The sequence below is a fragment of the Hyla sarda genome, chromosome 1, assembly GCF_029499605.1.
Source record: "Hyla sarda isolate aHylSar1 chromosome 1, aHylSar1.hap1, whole genome shotgun sequence".
Classification (NCBI taxonomy): Eukaryota; Metazoa; Chordata; class Amphibia; order Anura; family Hylidae; genus Hyla; species Hyla sarda.
This window is the reverse complement of record NC_079189.1, coordinates 47592620-47600255: the sequence shown is the minus strand read 5'-3', so window position 1 is coordinate 47600255 and position 7636 is coordinate 47592620. Positions and strand designations below refer to the sequence as shown.

Genomic DNA, 7636 nt, shown 5'->3' with positions numbered 1-7636 from the left:
CCCCTTTTTCCCATAGGTATATGCAGAGTTACACCCCCCCTCTTTCCCATAGGTATATGCAGAGTTACACACCCCTCTCTTTCCCATAGGTATATGCAGAGCTATGCTACACTCCCCCTCTTTCCCATAGGTATATGCAGAGTTACACCCCCTCTCTTTCCCATAGGTATATGCAGAGCTAAACCCCCCACCCCTCTTCCCCATAGGTATATGCAGAGCTACACCCCCCCCCCTCTTTCCCATAGGTATATGCAGAGCTACACCACCTCTTTCCCATAGGTATATCTAGGGCTGGGCGGTATACCGGTTCATACCGAATACCACATTTTTTGGGCTGCACAATATGGATTTTCCCCCATACCGCAATACCAGTTGGGCCCCTCCCCCTCGGGAATGTATGATCAGCCTAGCACAGCTCTGTCCCCACATCGGGGAACTAATCCTATGTTACCCGCCAGCACTGTTCTGCTCCCCCCAATTAATGATAAGCCCAGCTGGGTACTACTCACATATGTCAAGCACTGCCCTCCTCCTCTTTGTTGGGGGCAGCCGGGCGCTGGAACTCTATACTGTACGCCAGTGGTCTCCAACCTGCAGACCTCCAGATGTTGCAAAACTACAACTCCCAGCATGCCCGGACAGCCGGCGATGGAACTCTCTGTACGCCAGTGGTCTCCACCCTGCGGACCTCCAGTTGTTGCAAAACTACAACTTCCGGCATGGAGGTCCGCAGGTTTTAGACCACTGCTGTACGCTGTATACCTATGCCCGGGCTGCAAAAGATACAGAAAATAAACTTTTAACTCACCCACGTCGCTGGGGACGGGAATGCCGGACAGCCGTCAGCCTATCAACGGCCAGAGCGATGCCCCGCCCCTGCCAGTGATAGGCTGAGCCCACTGTCATGTATGAAGCTGTATACAGCGTACAGCAGTGGTCTCAAACCTGCGGACCTCCAGCTGTTGCAAAACTACAACTCCCAGCATGCCTGGACAGCCATTGGCTGTCCGGGCATGCTGGGAGTTGTAGTTTTGCAACAACTGGAGGTCCGCAGGTTGGAGACCACTGGCGTACAGTGAGTTCTACCGCCAGCGGCCCCCAACAAAGAGGAGGAGGGCATATGTCAAATATGTGAGTAGAACCCCGCTGGGCTGATCATTGATTGGGGGGAGCAGAACAATGCTGGCGGGTCACATCATTTTGAGGGGGGGGAAACCGAACACTGCGCGCAGGTCACATGATGGGGGGGGGGGGGGCAAAAAAGCGCTGGCGGGTCACATGATTTGGGGGGGGGGGAAATACCGTTATATACCGTGGAACCACCGTAAGTTAAAAAAATACCGTGATACACATATATGGTCATACCGCCCAGCCCTAGGTATATGCAGAGCACCCCCCCTTTCCCCCCCTTCCCTAGAGGTATATGCAGAGCACCCCCACCCTCTATCCCCCTTCCCTATAGTTAAATGCAGAGCACCCCCTCTCCCCCCCCCTTCCCTATAGGTAAATGCAGAGCACCCCCCTCCCTCTCCCCCCCTTGCCTATAGGTAAATACAGAGCACCCCCCCTTTCCTATAGGTAAATGCAGAGCACCCCCCTCTCTCCCCCTTCCCTATAGGTAAATGCAGAGCACCCCCTCCCTCTCCTCCCTTCCCTATAGGTAAATGCAGAGCACCCCCCTTTCCTCCCCCCTTCCCTATAGGTAAATGCAGAGCACCCCCCTCCCTCTCCCCCCCTTCCCTATAGGTAAATGCAGAGAACCCCCCCTCCCTCTCCCCCCCCTTCCCTATAGGTAAATGCAGAGCACCCCCCCTCCCTCCCCCCCCTTCCCTATAGGTAAATGCAGAGCACCCCCCCTCCCTCTCCCCCCCTTCCCTATAGGTAAATGCAGAGCACCCCCCCTCTCTCCCCCTTCCCTATAGGTAAATGCAGAGCAGCCCCCCCCTCCCCCCATAGGTAAATGTAGAGCAAAAAATATAAAATAAAAAAGGATGCTCACCTGATATCCCACGGAGTGATCTCCTCAGCTGCAGGGCCCGCGTCTTCTCCCTTCCACAGTACAGGCGCCGGATGAGTGACGTCACCGGCGCCTGTACTGCGTGCTGTGTGGGGGCGGAGGTCACGTCTCCTCTGTGTAGCTGCAGATGCGGCTCACACAGAGGGGTCGCCTTCTCCTGTATGTGCGTGTATCGCGCATACAGGAGAAGGTAGCGCTTACTGCTGGGGATCTGTGACGAATGGGACCTCAGAAGCGGCGGCGGCGGGTCAGTTCGCCCCTGGCCCCCCCCTTGAGAGTGGCACCCGGGCCGCCCCGCCCCCCGCCTTGGTACGCCACTGCCCTTATCCCATGGATAGGGCATAAGTTAATTTTTGCCATAGTTCTCCTTTAATCGGCCACAACACACAAAAAATCAGTCCCAGCCAAACTTTGCTTTGCATCCTGCCATTTCTCCCAGCTGCTCTTTTTGTAGTTGCTTGTAATGCATGCCTACACACCCTTCCTACTTCCTTAAAGGGGTATTCCGCCCCTAAAAATCTTATTCCCTATCCAAAGTATAGGGTATAAGATGTCTGATCATTGAGGTCCTGTCGCTCTCACCCTCGTGATCTCCATGCAGCACCCGGCGTTCTAAACAATAAATGTAGAACACTGAGTTCTCGTGGTGCGGAAAATGATGTCATGCCACGCCCCCTCCATTCATGTCTATGTGATGTCATGAATCCTGCCACGGGAAGCCAGCGATCTAAACATACTATTTAGAATGCCTGGAGCTGCATGGAGATTACTGTGGTCCCAGCAGCAGGACTCTCACCATTAGACATCTTATCCCCTATCCTTATGATAGGGAATAAGATATCTCCGTTAAGTGCCAGTGCACGTACCCAAAAGTTGATCCTTTGCAACTGTATGACCCCTAGCAAGTCCCCATTCATCAGAAAAAGGCTTGTGCACGGAACTTGCTGGGTGTCCTACGGTTGCCTCAGCAACTGTACAAACCAGCATCAGCCGCCTCTCTCCACACCGTATTGTGCAGATCACGTAGGAGAGCAGCTTTTGACACTTAAAAAAATGTCATGTCATCCACATTTTGCTGACACTATTTTTCACACAAAGAAATAAAATAAATGAGTTCAACAAGTCAAAGAACAGTTTAAAAAAAGGGAAACTTTATTTATTATTTATTAAAATGTTTGTGTAGGGATTTTTGTAACCGTCCATCACTCACAAAGAGCGGACAGTAACTAACTCAGGACAGGAAAAACCTCCAGAGGGGAGGAAACCTGTAGGGAATCCATGGCTACTGTATTGCCCTTCCTCTGGGCATACTAACGGAGGTTACCTCTAGAATTTGGGCAAATGTGTCAGTGTATGTGCGTGATTTGAGGGGCTGTGCCTTCATCCAACTTCTTGCTGTAGGTCCGGAAATCTAGGCCTTCATCCCACGTCTTGCTGTAAGTCCGGAAATCTAGGCCATCATCCAACTTCTTGCAGTAAGTCCGGAAATGCTACTCCACATGCTGGAAATAGTGCATCTAAGATAGGAAAACAAAAAGATCGATTATTTACATGTTTATTATAGAAATGCACATGGAACTGCACTAAAGACCTTTTGGAAAAAACAATGTGGCACTTACCAGTCACAGTCATGTTTTTGACTTCACATTCCCGCGTCCCTACAGTGTCCAGCACCGGCCCCTCACTGGTGAAGAATGAGCAGGAGCAGTGTTATATCTGCTCAGTGCTGCTCTCTGGTGGACAATGGTTATGACATCACATGTGTGACACGCTGTTACCTCCTGGGAGTTCTATTTGAGCAGTGCTGCTCTCTGATTGGCTGAAACCTAAAAAAGCTGTTTAACATATTCTGCATGACTGTTATCTAAGGGTTTTTTATTTCGCATTTTTTTTTATTAAAATGGCGCTACTCCCTATGGGTGTGTTATATTTGTTTCTCCTATCCAGACGCTTAGTATTTGTAATATCATTTTGTGGCCCCAACAGCCTGGGCGTCTGACGAGTGACGTCCCTGACGTGGGGTCTGCAGCGTAGGATGTCACTCATCAGACGTCCCGGCAGCCATTGATTTAAAGTGGTCGTGGCTCCTGCTGCCAGATCAAGATCAGACACCATGGCCCTAGATTGACATACTGCATCAGTTATCCCTTGTGGTTGTCCACCTGTTGCAAAGCTACAACTCCCAGCATGCATTGACATGGGGGGGGGGGGGGGCGCCAGAGTTAAAGCAATGTGTGATTTGAAAAATGTCACATATAAACTGTGTTTAATCCCAGCCTACGCCTAGTAACAGTCACAATTTTTTAAAAGACACCAAAAAAACTGCCCCACCTCATTTCTTTTCCTCCAAGATGACATCTTTGTGTTATTTTTGCCAAAAACACTGGGGGAGATTTATCAAAACCTGTGAAGAGGAAAAGTGGTTGCCCATAGCAACCAATCAGATTGCTTCTTTCATTTTTAAAAAGGCCTCTGAAAAGTGAGAGAAGCGATGTGATTGGTTGCTATGGGCAACTGGTCAACTTCCTCTGCATCGGTTTTCATACATCTCCCCCAATGTGTATGATTATTATGATTATTATTATTATAGGCATATTTTTCCCCCTTTGGTTTTTTTCTTACCCCCCGGCTTTTCTCTTTACAAGTCATGTGATTCTTTCATTATGTGACTCAAGGGTTTCTATTGAAAATTTGGGAAGAAAAACGCCAGAACATCATTAAATACAAAAAAACTAAAAAACCATACTCTCGGCCTCCCACAAATTTCGATAAAAACGCAATAAAAAGATGAAGAATACACCATTAGTGTCTGGTGTCTCATATTACCCTATTGATTCCAACCTAACATGTGCCCGGTAACATGCGCCAAGTGTAATCCCAGCCTAAATGATTGTTTTCACAATAGGTTGGACCAGGCTGCAGGTTGTGCTATATATTTGTATAGTCTGATTGGTTGCTATGGGCAACTGGTCAGCTTTTCATCTCCGCAAGTTTTGATAAATCTCCCTGATTGTCTTCATATATAGGATTAGAATCTACTGACAAAGTGAGTAGCCAACCATTTCTGGGCATAAAACTTTGACAGCATTCTTAGGGTCGTCTGTGGCTACCATGAAATTTTTTTTTCATCGGGACCCTGTGGTTTCCTGCTACTCCCCTACACATACCCCGCACATACCCCGCACCGGATTATACACTTAGGCAAGAGCAGGCAAATAAACTGCAGGAATACCAATCTGTCCAGTTAGAAAGTATAGGCTCCCATCTTTATCATACTCACAAGAAGCTTTGCCGCGTATCCCAGGTAGATGACACGCACTTTATACATTTCTATGGCAGCATCGATGATGCCCAAGTGCTGTACTGTTTTTTTTTTTTGGGCGCTCTCATAGAAAATAATAGAGTGAGTGCCGTCTGCAGCACACACTTCTCACTGAGCCCCGGGTCTCATCCCAGAAATCGTAGGGGGCCCCAGCGGTCAGACCACCGTGATCAGCTACTTATCCCTAATCCAGGGGCGTACCTAGAGCATTTGGCACCCAGGGCGGACCCTTTGTTTGGTACCCCCCCCCCCACACACACACACTCGCACCCACCCTTAATTACACCCCCTCCCTCCCCTCCCCCCAGGAGCAGACTGACAACACTCGGGGCCCCCGGACCAAAAAAAAAGCAAGGGCCCCTGCAGCTCGTCAATCTTCTGCCACACTTCTATTCCACCCAAATCCCACACACAATAAACTAAAATTTATATATGTAAGAAACACTTTAACGTAAGTAAATTTCTAAAACCAATAATACTGGTATACAAGAAATAAATATATACCACCACACAATAACTGGATAATACCGCCATACTGTACTGAATTAAACCACTATACACAGACCAGTATACTATACAGGATCTGTATACAATATAAGTGATTATATACAGGACCATATGGTGGTAGATATCAGCTGTACACAGGATGTGTATACCATATAAGTGATTACAGTTACATTTTGGGACTCACAATTACGTCTTTTCTGATCAGCGGCGTCCTCTTTCCTTTTCTTCTCCGTACGGATAAGACCGCCATGTGAATCTCTTAACATCTGCAGGAAAAACATGTCAGACTCTGCATGTTTTCAGTGCCCTCCTCTACACAATCTTCCCATCTATAGGCCCACAAACTGTAATAATGCCCTCCTTGGTGTCGTGCACAGTAAAAGGGCAGGTAGGTAGGTAGCCAGGTAACCCCCTTTTTCCCATAGGTATATGCAGAGTTACACCCCCCCTCTTTCCCATAGGTATATGCAGAGTTACACCCCTCTCTCTTTCCCATAGGTATATGCAGAGCTATGCTACACCCCCCTCTTTCCCATAGGTATATGCAGAGTTACACCCCCCCTCTTTCCCATAGGTATATGCAGAGCTAAACCCCCCACCCCCTCTTTCCCATAGGTATATGCAGAGCTACACCCCCCCTCTTTCCCATAGGTATATGCAGAGCTACACCACCTCTCTTTCCCATAGGTATATCTAGGGCTGGGCGGTATACCGGTTCATACCGAATACCACATTTTTTGGGCTGCACAATATGGATTTTCCCCCATACCGCAATACCGGTTGGGCCCCTCCCCCTCGGGAATGTATGATCAGCCTAGCACAGCTCTGTCCCCACATCGGGGAACTAATCCTATGTTACCCGCCAGCACTGTTCTGCTCCCCCCAATTAATGATCAGCCCAGCTGGGTACTACTCACATATGTCAAGCACTGCCCTCCTCCTCTTTGTTGGGGGCCGCCGGGCGCTGGAACTCTATACTGTACGCCAGTGGTCTCCAACCTGCAGACCTCCAGATGTTGCAAAACTACAACTCCCAGCATGCCCGGACAGCCGGTGATGGAACTCTCTGTACGCCAGTGGTCTCCACCCTGCGGACCTCCAGTTGTTGCAAAACTACAACTTCCAGCATGCCCGGACAGGCAACGGCTGTCCGGGCATGCTGGGAGTTGTAGTTTTGCAACAACTGGAGGTCCGCAGGGTGGAGACCACTGGCGTACAGTGAGTTCTACCGCCAGCGGCCCCCAACAAAGAGGAGGAGAGCATATGTCAAATATGTGAGTAGTACCCCGCTGGGCTGATCATTGATTGGGGGAGCAGAACAGTGCTGGCGGGTCACATGATTTTGAGGGGGGGAAACCGAACACTGCGCGCAGGTCACATGATAGGGGGGGCAGAAAAGCGCTGGCGGGTCACATGATTTTGGGGGGGGAAATACCGTTATATACCGTGGAACCACCGTAAGTTAAAAAAATACCGTGATACACATATATGGTCATACCGCCCAGCCCTAGGTATATGCAGAGCACCCCCCCCTCTCCCCCCTTCCCTATAGGTAAATGCAGAGCACTCCCCTCTCCCCCCCCTTCCCTATAGGTAAATGCAGAGCACCCCCCTCCCTCTCCCCCCCTTGCCTATAGGTAAATGCAGAGCACCCCCCGTTCCCTATAGGTAAATGCAGAGCACCCCCCCTCTCTCCCCCTTCCCTATAGGTAAATGCAGAGAACCCCCTCCCTCTCCCCGCTTCCCTATAGGTAAATGCAGAGCACCCCCCTTTCCCCCCCCCCTTCCCT

General features: G+C 49.6%; 1 long non-coding RNA gene across 1 annotated transcript; it reads right to left on the bottom strand.

Moving 5' to 3' along the window:
- Positions 1-2904: 2904 nt before the first annotated feature.
- LOC130300815 (uncharacterized) lies at positions 2905-4488 on the bottom strand. The gene is made up of 3 exons (XR_008851637.1): positions 4349-4488; positions 3637-3701; positions 2905-3534 (listed from the first exon to the last, which is right to left on the bottom strand). It is a non-coding gene; the product is annotated as an uncharacterized LOC130300815 (long non-coding RNA).
- Between the last annotated feature and the right edge of the window lie 3148 nt (positions 4489-7636).